At 36.4% G+C, this 16,506-nt stretch overlaps 1 long non-coding RNA gene across 1 annotated transcript; it reads left to right on the top strand.

Moving 5' to 3' along the window:
* The first annotated feature begins 15,274 nt into the window (after positions 1-15,274).
* On the top strand, positions 15,275-16,180 carry LOC143646219 (uncharacterized). The gene is made up of 2 exons (XR_013157390.1): positions 15,275-15,572; positions 16,001-16,180. It is a non-coding gene; the product is annotated as an uncharacterized LOC143646219 (long non-coding RNA).
* Positions 16,181-16,506: the final 326 nt, after the last annotated feature.

The following is a 16,506-nucleotide window of genomic DNA, read 5'->3' as shown; positions in this document are numbered from 1 at the left end:
ATAAAGAGCAATGTTGTCAGCTGAAAATGAACAGAAGGAGGAGAAATTGGAATAGAAAAACTTAAAGAAACTAGTAATCCATTAAAATTAAATATGTCTTGTAGGTAATATTTTTGAGTTTCTGTTTTGTTCTTTTCAGTGATTTTAGGACTATATAGATTTCATTCTTATTTGAAATTATTCCTCAGTTAAAAATTTGAGATTTCATTTAAGATTCAGAAAACAAAGTAGTTTGTTTTGTTTTGGATCGATGGTAAATTTTGTTCTAATTTGATAGAAGTTATGCTTGATTTAGATATATGTCAAAAGTCCTCAATTACTAATATATAGGGTCAAATAACTATGCGGCACAATTGGGCTACAAAATATGAGTTAATCTAATTGAGGAGGATATGGAAATATTTCTTAGAAGAAATGACATCTCGAGTTTGATCCATATATTATGCATGGCATTAACAAAAGACTTCATGTAGGAGAGAAATAGAAGGTCCAAAGTAGAACCTTAGAGAACATTTATAATTACAGGATTGGGAGAGGAAAAGAAGGAAGGAAAGATGACTGGAGAGTGAAGAAATCAAGGAAGAAAGAGGACATCTAAGACAGCTCAATTCATCTAGTTATTGAAACGTTGCACTAATGCCAGATATTCTGCAAAGCATTGCAAACATCAGAGAAAGTCCACACCTTTAAAGAATTCACCTTCCAATTAGCATAATTGGATATCTCCCCATGGTTAAGTTTTACTAGGTTGTAGAGTTCTGAACATGTTTTTGAAGAGAGAGTAAAGAGTTAGAGAATACTGAAAAAATTATATTTTGAAATGTGAACTGTTTAGCCAAGCATTTACTAGTACATTGATGCAAGTTATATTTTGGATGTAGATTATACAGCACATAAAACACAGCTATTTTATTGAATTATTTTTGTTTAACATTCATTTTGCCATGAATATGTAAAAAACAACCTTTTATCGACTATTTTGAATACCTAGACTTTGTTTCTGCTGGCTCTATGGTCTCACGACACAGTGTTTTCCTTAGCTCTGCTGCTGCTAAAGTTGTTTGTACACTTGTGGGTTGATTGTAATAGCTAGAAGTAACCTTTGAAATTTTGTCATTCAGTGGAACATGAGGCCATTAAAAATGGAATTCTCTTAAAGCAAGCTGGGAGCTATTGTTGAGTTGCATACGTCAGAACTATTATTGAACTTAATTTTTTTCTATATCCAAGAACTCTGTTTTCTTCTACATTATAGGGCTTTCTTGTTACACACAAACATGTCATCACATGTGCCTTGGTATATAAAATAATTGCATTATTTGAATGTCTGCATTTAGTTAACTGAATAATTCAAACTATAAACCTATTGCAAATTGAATTTTCCTACACAAACTATTGCAAATTATTCTCTTATTCCAAATAGTAATTGATGAAATGTAGGGAACTCTTAAACCTGTCATCAAAAGAATATTACAGGGGTGGGCCACAGTGGCTCAGCAGGCAGAGTTCTCACCTGCCATGCTGGAGACCCAGGTTTGATTCCCGGTGCCTGCCCATGCAAAAAAAAAAAAAGAGAACAAGGAAGACTATTACAGTCATTTTAATATGCATTAGCTAAAGTTTATGGATAAGTTTATCACCCCTCCTTTTGATGTGAATTGTTTACAACATCTCTAATTTTCATTTGGCAATCCTTGTAATGGCAAAGATTGCATGTTGGTTGGGGCAGAATTTGGCTGTGCTTTAAAAGTTTCTGTTCTGAGGCATTAGTGGCAGGGACACTGGTGTCTGACCTGTGCCATGATAGGTTCTTGGCCCAATGCCTTGGCTATAGTTTAAAGTGCACATCATTTTCTTACTGATGTAACACTCATGTGTCCTCCTATATCGGTTTGGGGCATAAATTAAGGTCACATCTATCTTAATAGTTCAGTTAAACAACTCAGAACTCCCTATATCCTTTGTTTTAGTTTGCTAAAACTGATGAAATGCAATATACTAGAAATGGGTTGACTTTTACGATTGGAACTTATTAATTTACAAATTTGCAGTTCTGAAGCTATGAATACATACAAATCAAGGTATCAACAGGCAATGCTTTCTCCCTGAAGACCACCTACTGGTGATCTGGGACTCTCGGGTCACATGCCAGGGCACATGGCTGGCATCTACTGTTCCTTTTCTCCTGTGTCTTGTTGCTTTCACCTACTGGCTGCTTCCCTCTCAGCTTATTTGACTTTTGTCTCACAGATTCTCTGGCCTTTTTCTTCTCTGTATTCTGTGTCTTTTCTTTCTTTCATCCTCTTATATGGGACTCAAATCAGAGGACTAAGACCCACATGGGGCATACTTCAACTGAAATTACCTAATAAAAATGCCTCACTTGACTTCCTGGAAGATGGTGGAGTAGGGTGGCTGACATCACCCAATCTCCATGGGAAAAGAAGGAAAAGATCAAAAAATTAATAATAAACAACCAAGACTGCAGTTGAAGTGGAGACACTAAGATGGAGAGAGAAGGATGAGTGTCCTCAGGTGTAAGCTGAGGTAGGCAGTGTATGGGGGCAGGGTGTGGGTCCTGAGGGAGTGGTGTGCTCCTGCGCTCTGGCCTGCTCATGCAACAGGCTTGTAGCCCTGCAGCTGCGAGATCCTGCAAGGAACCTGGAGGGCAGTAGACTTGCTTCCCCTGTGCAAAGGGATCATAGGGTTAGTGCATGGTACCTGCTCCCCATCTGTGAGATGGGCCACCTTGGGCACCTGGTTTTAGCACAGAATGGGCGTCCTGCCCTGGTGAGGAGGGAAGGAAATGGAGTGGAGTTGATCTGACAGCTGGCCAGGAAGGTAGTCTCATGGATTTCCAGTCCCACTCCCCTTTACCCAGAGAGGTTGAGGATGTTGGGCATGTACAGATGGAGATGTAAGGCTGAGATGGATGGTCAAGATGCATGCCGCCATATCATTTTTTCTGGTAGTTGAACCTGGGTCTCCACGTGACAGGTGAGCCTTCTACCACTGAACCACCAGTGCATCCTTTTCTACCTAGTTTTGAAAGACTTTCAAGTTTTTCATTTTTTATTTTTTTGTTGTTGCATGGCCTGGAACTGTTACCCAAGTCTTCTGTGTGATGGGTGGGCATTCTGCCACTGAATCACCTGTGTGTCTTTTCTGCCTAGCTTTTAATATATAACCAAGAAGAAAAGGACCCCTACAGAGATCTTGACTTTAGGTTGGTGGGAAATTATTGACCATCCAAGTGCAAAAGGAGACCTTCAATGCAAACCCAAGTAAATGCAAAACTTTAGACAAGCAAAGGAAACCAACTTGCAAAATAATCTTACTATGATAATCAAATGCCCTGAATGGTACAGAAAATCACTAAGTATGTGAAAATTCAGGAAGAAATAGCCCAGCTAAGTGACCAAATCAAAACATTGGAAGGGACACTGAATATGGAACAACTATTCAAGGATATTTATGAAGAAATAAAGGATATCAAGAAGACATTAGAAGAGCATACAGAAGAATTTAAAAGATTAAATAGAAAAATAGCAGATCTTACAGAGGTTAAAGATACCAAAGACCAAATTAGAAATATACTACAGACACACAATAGCAGAATCAAAGACGCGGAAGGAAAATAAGTGAGCTGGAAGACAGGACAATTGAACTAGAGCACACAAAAGGACAAATGGCAAGAAAGATAGGAAATGGAACTGGATCTCAGGGAAGTGATGGACAACAAAAGACACACAAATACAAGAAGAGTCATTGGTGTCCCAGAAGAAGAAGAGAAGAGTAAAGGGATGTGAAAGTTGGTTGAATAGAATGTTGAAGAAAACTTCCAAACACTTACAAAAGACATAAATATGTAAATCAAAGAGGCCCAATAGACCCCAAATTGAATAAATCCAAATAGGTCTACACCAAGACATACACTAATCAGATTGTCAAATGTTTGAGAAAGACAGCAAGCCCTGAAAGCAATATGAGAAAAGTGATTTACTGCATGCAAGAGAAACCACATAAGACTGAGTTTGGACCACTCAACAGGCACCACAGAGGTAATGAAGCTGTGTTATGATATATTTAAGATCCTGAACAAGAAAGGCTTCCAGCCTACAATTCTTTATCCAGCCAAGTTGTCCTTCAAAATTTAGGGAGAGATTAAAATCTTCAAAGACAAACAAAGACTGAGAGATAATGATCAACAAGAGATCATTATGCTGTACAAGAAACTTCTGCTGTACAAGAAATCATAAAGGGAGTTCTGATGGCTGAAAAAATAAGCCAGGAGAGGAAAATCTGGAGGAAGACACAGAATTGAAGAATACCAGGAAGGGAAATTTAAATGATAAAAAGAGAAAGATGGAAAAAATATATAAATCTGACAAAAACTGAAAGATATGATGGCAGATCCAGGAACTGTTTTTACAGTAATGATTTTGAATACTAATGGGCTAAACTCACCAGTTAAAAGATATAGATTGGTAGAACTGATTAAGAAATACAATCCTTCTATATGTTGTTTACAAGAGACACATCTTGAAATGTGAAAAGATGGAAAAAGTCGGTCTATGCAAACTATAACCAAAAGAAAGCAAGAGTAGCTAAACTAGTATAAAATAAAATAAACTTTAAATGTAAAGATATCATAAGAAACAAAGAAGGACACCACATATTAATTAATATTAATTAAAGGAACAATTCATCAAGAGGAAATAACTCATATATGTTTAGGCTCCTTATCAAGGAGCTCCAAAGTAATGAGGCAAACACTGGCAAGACTGAGGGGAGCTATACACATTTTAACAGTAATAGTGGGAGACTTCAATACACCACTTTTACACATAGAACAACCAGACAGAAGATCACCAAGGAAAAAAGAGAACTTGAGCAATGTGATAAATGAATTAGACCTAATAGACATATGTAGATCACTAACCCCCCAAACAATAGGATATACATTCTTCTGTAGTACTCATGGAGCATTCTCCAGAATAGATCATACAAAACAGGGCTTTATAAATCCCATAAGATTAAAATTATCCAAAGCACTTTCTCTGACCACAACAGAATTAAGCTGGAAATTGACAACCACTGAAGAACCAGAACTTTCACAAATAAATGGAGATTAAACAACACATTCTTAAATAATCAGTGAGTCAAAGAAAAAAAAACAGCTAGAAAAATTGCTAAAAATCTGGAGATGCAGGAAAATGAGAATACAACATATCAGAACTAATAGGATGCAACAAAGAGGGAAATTTATTGTCTGAAATGCCTATATTAAAAAAAGAAGAATATGCAAAAATAGAAGACTTAACTGCTCACCTGGAGTAATTAAAGAACAGCAAACCAAGTCCAAAACAAATAGGTACAGAGAAATAAGAAAGATTAAAGCAGAAATGAAAGAACTGGAGACCACAAGAAACAGTAGAAAGTAGAAACAAAACCAAAAGCTGGTTCTTTGAGAAAATCAGTGAAATCAATGGGTCTCCAGCTAGGCTTTTAGAGAAGAAAAAAATAAAGAGAGAGGATGTAAATAAACAAATCAGAAATGAGAGGGGGTCATTACCGTGTATCCTGAAGAAATAAAGAAAAAATCATAACAAGATACTATGAACAACCAACGACAACAAACTAGATAGCCTAGATGAGATGTACAAATTCCTAGGAACACATGAACGACATACACTGACTTGACAAAAATTAGAAAATCTCAACAAAACAATGACAGGTAAAAAGTTTCAATCAGTCATCAAAAATCTTCTTACAAAGAAAAAACTAGGACCGGATGGTTTCACAGAGGAATTTTATCAAACATTCCCAAAAGAACTAATATCAATCTTGATCAGACTCTTTCAGAAAATTTAGGATACTGTAAGTCATGATTTGTTTATTTTGAATATTATTCACGGTGCCCAATAGATGGAAGGGACTGAAGAGTACAATGACTGAGCTGTGTATTATATATGTGTGTAAATGTATCATATCCTATATGTATGATAAAATACTGTGTTGCTACAAAAAGGAATGATGTTGTGAGATGAACTGAATGAAACTTAGGGACAATGTGTTGTGAAAATTAAGCAAGACAAAAGAACAAACCTGTCATGGTCTCTTAAAAAAAATGTTAGCAAGAAAATTGGAACCTAGATTGTAAGCTTTATAGCAGCCATACTTAGTACAAAATTGTAAGTGTATTTGTAGGTTCTGAAACATTGAGCTATATATTTATAAGCTGGTATTCCCTGGAACTTTGAGTACTTCTGTGACACCTAAGACTCAGAGCTGGAGTTACGCAGTTCTGAAGGTCAGCATTGCCACATACAAGAACAGTTAAAGTAAACAAAAAAGAGATCAGACTTCAATCAGAAGGAAGCCAGTCTGGTTGGGACTAAGGCAAATCAGAATATAGGACAAAAGATGATAGCGTAAGTACTCTAGAGCTTCACCTACTGTATGAGACCAAAGGCAGAGAAATTTATTGTAATCTAAATCTTCTGTAATACACGATCTAAATCAACCTGTTTGGATGGCTCATTTAAACAACCCAAACACTTGGAGCCTGGAACAGGAACCAGGCCTTGTAATTCTGTACAGCTTAATGTCGTTAACCTGGAGATATCTCAGACTATGGTGGGCTGATAATTAAAAAATATGATAGAGTGTCTTGAGAGACTGGAGAAAATATATGGAAATATTAAATTTTCTCATCTGGGAAATGCTTGGCTTTCTCTCAAACATTAGGGATTCCCAAGAAAATAGGCCAAGTCTTTGTTTTTTTGTTTTTTTCACACAAGCAGTCACCGGGAATTGAATAAGTGGCGAGAATTCTGCCTCTGAGCCACTTTTGCAACACCCCAAGCCCTTGATTTTTTGGCTTGCCATTACGAAGCTTATTTCTATAGCAGAGAAGCTAAGAATACCTATAAATATGCCTAAGAGTTCCTTTGAGGAAACCTCTTTGGTTGCTCACATCTGGCCTCACTCTCTCCCTCTAAGCCCAATTCTGCAAGGAAAATTAGTACCCTCTCCCTTATATGGAACATGACTTTTAGGGGTGAAAGGCTCCCTGACAACGGCGGACAGGACTCCCAGGGTTGAGCCTAGCGTTGTCACCGTAGGATCGACAGTACCTTCCAGACTAAAAGAGGGAAAAGAAATATTACAAAGTAAAGTATCAGTGGCTGAGAGTTCAAATGGAGTCCAGAGGCTATTCTGGAGGCTACTTTTATGCTAATCTCATCTAGATATTGCTAATTGCCATGGTTTGCCAAACTTGAACATATATCATTCCTGTTAACTCTAAAACACCTAGAGCTCTGAGGCTTTCCAAGAAAATCAACTAATTCTATCCCTTTATTCTATACTGCTGATACCCTTTTTCAACATGAAAAAGTTAGAATGGGCATAGCCCCAAAACCATTATAGGTTGGGAGAAAGATCAAAGGAGAAGGAGAAGTTATAACAGAGAAGATATGATTTAACAAATGAGTATGACTGCTGAATCACTATAATGATTTTTTTTTTAGCTTGCAGTGTTTTGGAGCAGCTAGAAGGAAAAAACTTAAAACGTAGAATAAGAACTGACACTAAACTTTGAAATCTGTCTTGTAGTTGCTTTTTGAAATGCCCTTTGAGAATTATTGCCTTTTAAATATATATATATATATATTTCACAATAAAACATTCAAAAATGTGGCACACCCATACCATGGAATGTTATTCAGCAATAAAAATAAGTTAAGTTTGGAGTGATGAAAATGTTCTAAAATATATTGTGGTGATGCTTGTAAAACTCTGTGAATACATGGAAATTTGCTGAATTGTATACTTTAAGTGGGTGAACTGTATGCTATGTGACATATCTTGATGAAGTTGTTCGCAAAAAAATCATATGATTTGACCCCAACTGAACCAAATTATTTATTTTAAAAGCATAAATAAATATATATACAGACAAACACATGCCTAAAAAATGACAAAAGGGCCACCGAAGTATTAATAGTGTTGTATCTCTGGATGTGGGCTTATGAATGATTTTTGTTTTCTTTATACTTTTTTGGCATTTTTCAAGCTTTCTACTCAGAGTGTGCGTTACTCTTATTATTAAAAAATATATAGTTTTAAGATTAGAAAAAGAAGTTTCTACCCACAGTAGGTCTACACCAACAGGATTTAATTAGTTTTAAGAACATGACCTTTTCTGGGGTCTATAAAATCTCCAAACCATCACACCATCTCTTCTGAAGTGTCTTTCTTGCCTTCATCAACACCAACCTGGTAACTTAATCCTGACAATGTCTTCTACAAAGTGTGAACTGGTGACACAGTAATGAGTTCTAGCTGCTATTGCCACAATGAGTTCTTAAGATGCAGGTTTATCAGATGTATCAGACTCTTCCTCCAAAGTCATGCTCAGCTGGGATCCCCCACACCACGGTGGGCCTGGACCCTCACACCTCCGCTCTTTCCTGGGGATGCGAAAGGAGGGGTTTCTACTGTGTATAAACTAGGCTTCTCTAGTGACAAAATAGTTCCAGCTGTTGAGTCTGAGTCACTTGTCCAGATTACCCTCACGCATGAAGAATTTACTTTCTGTAACTCCCGTTGTCTTTTCTGCCCATGACCTGATTTGGTCATATGAATGTATCAAAAATTTCCATATTCCACTTCAAGGAGTAAGAGGCTGATGTTTATTTTATACCTTTCCTCCCAGGAGAGTTCTTGGTTTCCTCTATAAATGGTTTTATGATAGTTAATAATCTTAATAATCATAATGGTTAAGAGTATAAACTATGAACTCAGACTGCTGGATTTAAACTCCACTTCCACTACTTATTTCCTATGATATCCTGGGCTTAGTTTTCTGATACTTAAATAGGAATAGTAATTGTATCCAACACCTGCACATTAAGCAAGATATTTCATGCCAGTCATTGAACACAATGCCTTATAGAGATTAAATGCACAATTATTTTTAGTCATTATCATCACAACTCCATCCCTCCCCTCCCCCATGAGAAGCAATAGGAGGGATCCTGTAGCTTCCCTCCTATCGTTGAACTCTGGCATTTTATAACTTTTAGAGGCATGGCATGCAGGCACCTCAATTTTCCAAATTGCCTTTCTTAACAGCTTAATATCAAGGCCAATTGGTTTCTCTTCCCAGGTCACATCTTCACAGTAAGTCAGATAAATATCAATAAGATGGAAAGAAAAAGGATAATGTCTAAGACAAGTGAGAGTGAAAGTTATAGTTGAGTGGCCTTGTTTAAGAGATAAGGAAATTTCATATAATAGTTCCTCGTGCTTTGAAACATAGGGAAACATTAAGCACTTAAAGCACTTAAGATGCAAGACCCTCACTGCTTAACTAGGAACCCAAAGTAGCACTTGGCCAATTCAAACCTTGAACTTCTTAATCAGAATCAGTATAGTACAACAGATAAAATTGCAATTCTTCAGAATAATGTAATTTCCAAATATATTTAACTGTCCATAAATCATGGCTTAAATTAAAATTTAATGTAACAATGGTATCAGAGAGCTTTAATCAATTCATTATTTGAAATTTGTTTATCTTTTGAAACAAATGGCAGAGCTCATTTTATAAAATATTGGCCAAATTAGATGAAGTAATAGGCTTAAAAGCACATGAAGTCAGCAGTTGGAACAGAATTGAGGAATCCTGATTCATGGCCCTTTTATTCAGCTCTCAGTAATTTGCCTTATGTCTTTATAGAAAGATTCTTTGTGGTTTTGTTTTCTGTGTAGAAATGAAGCCCCCAAATTTAATAATGTGAATAATCTCTAGACAAATATAAAGACAATCATATTAATTCATAAAAGAAAGGTCACTGACTCTCAAGAGTGTCTTGGAATGGCCAGATGTTGGAGAATTTTGATAATGATAATAAAGGCTTTGTATTTAGCATCAATTTGGTTAAGATGTAGTTCCACATATGCTTACCTCTCAAAGACCTTACCTTTTTATTAAATATGTACCTAGTCTTGTCAATGCAGTTAATTGAACCAAAAATAAAATGATTGATTCTCCAAGGGTTATTTGATGGACATAAAATGAGCTCATTTAAAAGTAGCTTGATTTTATAAGTAATGAAATTAAGACTATTATTGTTTTAATAACAACTGTTTTTCAGTTGTGAACGAAGTTTTAGACATTGTATGTCTTAGGTCAGGTTTTCCCGAACCGACCTTGAAATGAGGAATTCTGCGTCAGTAATTTATTAAGTGCTTCTATATGAATCCACTAAATATATGGATGTAAGCGGGGGAGGGGGTAGAGGGATGGGGGAGGGGGAAGGGGAGGGGGAAAAGAAGCAGGAAGAAGGCAAGAATGTACACTATTTAGGATCAGCTTGATTGAATACAAAAATCAGGACACTCTGATTTTAGGTGAAGGGGCTGAGCTTTGTGTATACTGACAACACTTCGTCATTGATTAGAGATGGCTTTGCGGGGAATATAACCTTCAGGCATTCCTGTCGATTCTGGCAAAGTGGCCCCAGTAACCCAAGGGCAGTTCTCAACAAAGGAAGTGTAAAAAGGACCACTGAATTATCTCCATTCTTTCTGTGAGCCAAACATAATTACTTCAAATTCTTTTTTATTATTCCAAATTTAGTAGAGCCAAAAAACTGAAAGAGGTTTAGCAAATTGTCTGAAATCATACAATGATAAGGGTTGAAAGTTGAATTTGAGTATTTTAAAATTATTCACAGTTGATAATAAGGTCAGCATTCACAACTATGAACTCATTCTAAAGCACAAAATTAAATGTAGTTCTCAAGTACCTCAAAATTTTCAGGGAACAGGTGAGAAAGTGATAAACTATGACAATACATATTTTTTCTTGACAAAACATTTTCAGAGAATTAATTACAAATGTTTTAATACTTCCAAATAAAATAACATGAGATAAGCACAGTCCATTGTGTACAAATTGTCTTGAAAAGAATTCTAGAAGATTTTTAGTTTCAGGATTGGCTAAAGTAGGAATAACTTTTGATATGTTGTGAAGGAATTTACTAAAATGGACCCCAAAATATGATTCCAGGACCCGTTTATGGAGATGAACTTTCCTGGCTTAAAAGGACAAGAGTCCCATTTAAAATAAAAATACTCCCTGGAAGACTGCTGGTGTTTAGAGTTTATAAGGAATTCCTGAATAATATCTCGTTTAATTTCCATAATAATCTTCTGCTGTAGGGATTTTCATTTGTTCTTAAGTTATCGATGAGAAAGTATAGAATAAAAAAGATAAAGAAAATTTCCAAACCTCTCAACTAATTAGATCCATGATCTGAACCCAAAATACGACTCAAGAATGCCATAGTAGAATCTATTGTACTGTGGGCTAATGCTACAAAAGGTGTGCAATACCTACTTATTATGTTCAGTGCGCCACTAGATGCTTTCACATGCCTTGTATTAAAAATTAGCAAACATTTAGATTAAAACAGTGTTGAAGGGTAGTTAAAGGTACATTTGAGAATCTAATGAATGGCAGTGGATTCCCCTTCCTCCCCCAAATTCACAACCCATTTAACACACATTGTTTGCATATGGTTTCAGTTGATTTGATATTATCTGTTAGTCCTCAGATTAATCAAGTATAGGACTTAGGATATGAACATCTTAGAGTAGCATGAGGGGAAGGCAAATAACTAAGGAGGCTTAACCATATGGCCCACAGTGAGAAAAGTGGGGGTCAGAAAGGAGGGAGGAGGTGTAAATTATGGAAGAAGTTTACAAAATTCTGAATCTCACATGCTCAGAGGTAAGCCTCCGTATTCTGCTGTTCGGTTTTGGGTGAGTAACTGCTCATGTTGTTTTACTTTTTCAAAGGTAATGTCTCTGTTCTCCCAATATCTACCATCTCTATATTATTATCATCCTATTTTGTGCATGACTCTCAGCGATCCAGGAGAAAATCAATGACATACTAATATTAGGACAGTTCAAAAAGCATTTAATTCAGCACCTATTTACAAAGATTTGGGTAGAGCACAGATAATCCACAAAGAATAGGGCAATATCTTCAGGTAAGTAACAGTGCAACTATTGCTAACTTTAGTTATGAGAAAGTGAGGTGGTGGAGTCATTACTAGAGCTCGGAAGGAAAACCTTGAGTGGAAATTACTGTCTTAAAGGTATCTGTGACTTTGATCCCAGTGTATCCGCAGCCTGAGGTAGTCATGTGGTATGGAGAGGCATCCAGGGGAATACATTCTTTGACTTCTTCCTAGTCACCCTGATCTCCTACAGCTTCCAATTGGCCAGGCAAACCCAAAACCTGAAGCATGGAAACTCCTTTGTGATAGCACATCCAAGTCAAAAATGCAAGTTAGCAAAAAAGCAAATTAGAGAAGGTGAAACCTGGATCTAAATATGCAAACAGATAATATCGAACAAAGAAAGCATCCATATGCACACACCCGTACCTCTGTATCTCACTGCTTTTACCCCATTCAAGTCCTGGGGCAACATTTGTTTAAGGTAGAATTCAAATAGCTTCCCTATCAGGAAGTCTTTCCTGATGCCCGTCCCCATGCTGACTTTAAAGCAGGTGTTATTGCTTCCGACCAGCATACTATTTTGGCTTGAGCCACTTCCTGGCACTTGATCTGCCCTTTTACCTTATTTAAATACTTATTTGTCTTCAGTTTTATGTTTTCCATTAGTTGAGAATTTTCTTAGGTGGAAGGGTTTTGATTCCTCCCTGCACCTCAAGATATGTTTGAATGATAGACTGAGGGCTTTGAGAATTTAGTTTCGTCTCTCTTTAAATGGGATATAATTACCAGTAATCTTTCTCTTACAACATACATTGCAGCTTTTTTGCTTTTTAGCTTGCCAGATTAAAAAGCATTTTATCTGGGTTGCTTGGATACTAATGTTTTCTTCTATGCTTTATGAAAAGACTTTGAAATGCCTTTCAAACAATTTGTTCAACCTTTTAATTTTCTCAGGCATGGAAGACATAGCCAGATGCATTCTAATTTTAATTTAGCTCTTATATCCAAATAAAATCAACATATTACCTTTTCAGGTATTAATTAATTTATGCATTCACTCATTTAATACATACTTTAAGATGAGGTATGCATAAATAATCATAATCAAAGGCAGAAATCATTAAGTGATTGTAAGAGGGCACAGTGTACTACCCAGGTGAGATAGAAAAGAGGTTACTTCACGTAGAGGAGGGCAAGAAGAAAGGCTTTCTGGCTAGTTGTGCTAAGGATTGTGCTGGTAGAGGCTTTTTGAGTGATCCCAGCATCAGTAAAGACATACTAGATGATTTACCCCTTTGTGCCTTTGCTGTTATCAACTTTTTACTCCCTTTCTCCTCTGATCATATTCCTATTTGCTTTCTCCACTCATAGATTCATAGATTATTAGATTTAAAAGAGACCTGGTTGAACTCATCATTGGTAAAAATGCTACCCAGGGAACCGAATTGGCTCAAGGATAAACAGCCAATTACAGCCAAGTTTCATTTTGAAACCAGATCTTTAGCCTCCCAGAACAGGGTTCCTGTTGTCCACACACTCTTTTTGCTGGAGACGTGACCTCAAGAGAGTGGAAGAGAAAGATGTTAAATGTATTGGCATTGCAGGGGAATAGAAGAACTAAATATGTCAGAGAATAGAAATGAATAAGTCTATGATCCTGCCTAGTTTCTTAATGCAAACAATAGTCTGTGCAAATTCCAAAAGAATTTTGAGATCATGAAAGAGCTATAAATCATAAGAGATTCCTTTTTCCACCCTAGAAGTATGTTTCCAATTAGCTCCTAGATTGAGAATCTGGAATCTAGAAAAACTGTAAGTGAAGAATAAGATTCAGAGCTGAGTGGACAAGCCAAAAATTTGAAAAAGTCAGTGAGAAAGAGCATATTATAGAAGTGATAAGACAGAGAAGCATACAATGTGTGAACTGGCACCACTTTTAAATGGGAGATGGATATTATGTACATAGCAGAGCTTTGGCAAGTATTGAAATATCATCTTACTTCCTAAGCCAGTTGATAATAAGCAATGAAATGATTCACACCATAAAGTTCACACTGTAACTTAACTCGAACATAGGCTGTCTATAAAAGTGGGAAAGGAGGCTATATATAATGTAGGAATAAATATTTTATAACATTTTCCTACATTTATAACAAAAGCAGAAGCTCTTTCTTTTTCCTCAAATCATTGGAATAGTTTACTAAAAATTGAAATGATGTTTAACAATATCCCGATGATATTTAATAGAGTTTGTAAGGTGGGATATTGTGTTTGATTCAGGAAGTTCTCCCCTTAAATTAAATATGTATTTATATATGCGGCCCATACTTTATTCGTATTTCCTGTTTTCTTTTTTAACCTAATAGCTTTTTCCTGTTCCAAGATCCCATCCAAGAACCACATTAGTCATCATATATTCTCGTGCTCCTCTTTTTGCCTTCATCTTTGCTTAGCAAAAATCCTCTGTTGCTTAGATGATCTTCAAATGTTCTTAACTGGAATAAAGAGAGTAAACATAGATAAAGAAGTGTGAAGATCAGGATTACAAGAACAAAATTACTTACATTTTATATTTGTATTACATCTGCCTCACTAATTCTGTGCTTTAGCTTTTGCTTTCTGGCATTCTTCATATGAATTGCATTTACAAATCAGTTTCAGTTTAGAAAGCCTTTACCATCTTGAAACATAAGAAATCACATGTGAGGAGCCTGAACGTGAGAGCTGGGAAGTCGCAAATGAGATCCTGTCTCTCTGTATCAAGCAAATGCAAGCTAACAATGTTCAAGGATTTGTCGAATCTGCCTCTGGGCTCATTTAAATGGATGACAGGGAAACAAGCAGCTTTTGCCAATAGAGCTAACAAGACAAAATTAATGCCCAGCATTCTAATGACACTTTAAAGTACATGAGAATTCTGATGTGATGTTCAAAGAAAAGATATGCTGAGGGAACTATAAAAGTAAGTGTGGGAACTTACTTAGTTTGAAGGAATTGAGGACCAATCCAGGGCTTATAAATATGTTCAGTCTATGCTATGTATGAATGATTTTCCGAGGTATGGGGCTAGAAGAGAATGCAAAGTGAATTGAGTAAGATCTCTGTCTTTAAAGCATCTTGGATTGTTGTGGGGAGGGGCCATCACACATGTCCGTGTAGACAATGGACAAGGCAATGTTGTGAACAGAATTGCCGAGTGTGAGCTGATTGTGGAAGTGGCCATCCTCAGTGTTCTAAATTAGGTAGTTTCTATGGGAAGTTCTCTCTGAAATTCTATTCCAGGCTGGCGCCGAGATCAGAAGGGAAAAGCAGAAGGAACAACCAGAAGGCAGCCTGAAAGTCAAGGACATTTAAAAGTCCAAGCACAGGCCTACAGGGAATGAATCTTGTTTCTTTAAGGATTACCAGGCCTGTGAGAATCTACTAAGCATCCCCAATGGCTACAGAGTTTCTTGTCATCAGAATGTAAATGTCATCACAATGTAAAATGACTGACTGGTGGTTGTATAAGAGGACAAAGAAAACAGGGTTTGTCTTTTTTTGGTTTGCAATATTCCCCAGTTTCTAAACAGGTGATTTGTAATAGGATTAAGTGGAGAGTTAATGGCCCAATTAGTTCTGGCTTTCACTCCTCTATATCCAGTGTCTACTTATATGTACTTATAATAGAGTTAACAAAGACAAGACCGATTAAGGGCAGTGAATTATTGTGGCAGTCTCTTTCCAGTGGTAATGAAAGCTAGAGTCTCAACATCTTTGAACTGAGAAATATATATGAACCCCTGAAAACAACACATGTTGGAGAATTCAAAGCAGCACTGAACTATGTACAAAACATTACATACCACATCTAGAGTAATAGTGGAGCCAGTAAGTGTGTAGGAATGTCTCAGGGAAGCCATTCATTCACGAGAGAAAGTACTTAAGCTAACCCCATTTGTTTATTTTCTTTACAGCTCATTGACGCTACACAGAAGATGAAATGGAGTGGGGATGAAAAGTTGGAGCATCTTTGCAAACAATCTGGATGGATTTTTTCCTTATGCAGACAAGGCTAAAATTGTTGCAGCTTTATTAAAAAGGTTTATTTTGTGAATATAATGTAATGTAATAAAATTGGACTCATCATTCCAGAATGTGTTTTTATTTTAAGTTAAGAAAAGAAAACAACCAGTGGATGGCTGTTTTACTGTTAAATTCTAACAAAATATAAATTCTACAGAATAAATGCTGGGCAGTCAAAGGACTCAAATGTAAAGATAAGGGGACCGTGTAGTTCATTTAGAGGAACTGTGAGCTTTGTATGCAATTGGATGCATCAGATACGGTTTACTATCAGGTGCCTACAACTGCGAAACACATCCTTACTACACTCAGGACATATGCCTAGAAGACATACTGATATAATTTTATGAAGTTTAATACCACAGTCTGTTAAGTGTATACAACGGTGTGAACTATG

Source organism: Tamandua tetradactyla, chromosome 9 (assembly GCF_023851605.1).
Source record: "Tamandua tetradactyla isolate mTamTet1 chromosome 9, mTamTet1.pri, whole genome shotgun sequence".
Lineage (NCBI taxonomy): Eukaryota > Metazoa > Chordata > Mammalia > Pilosa > Myrmecophagidae > Tamandua > Tamandua tetradactyla.
The sequence above is the reverse complement of the archived record's forward strand: the minus strand, read 5'-3'. Positions and strand labels throughout refer to the sequence as shown.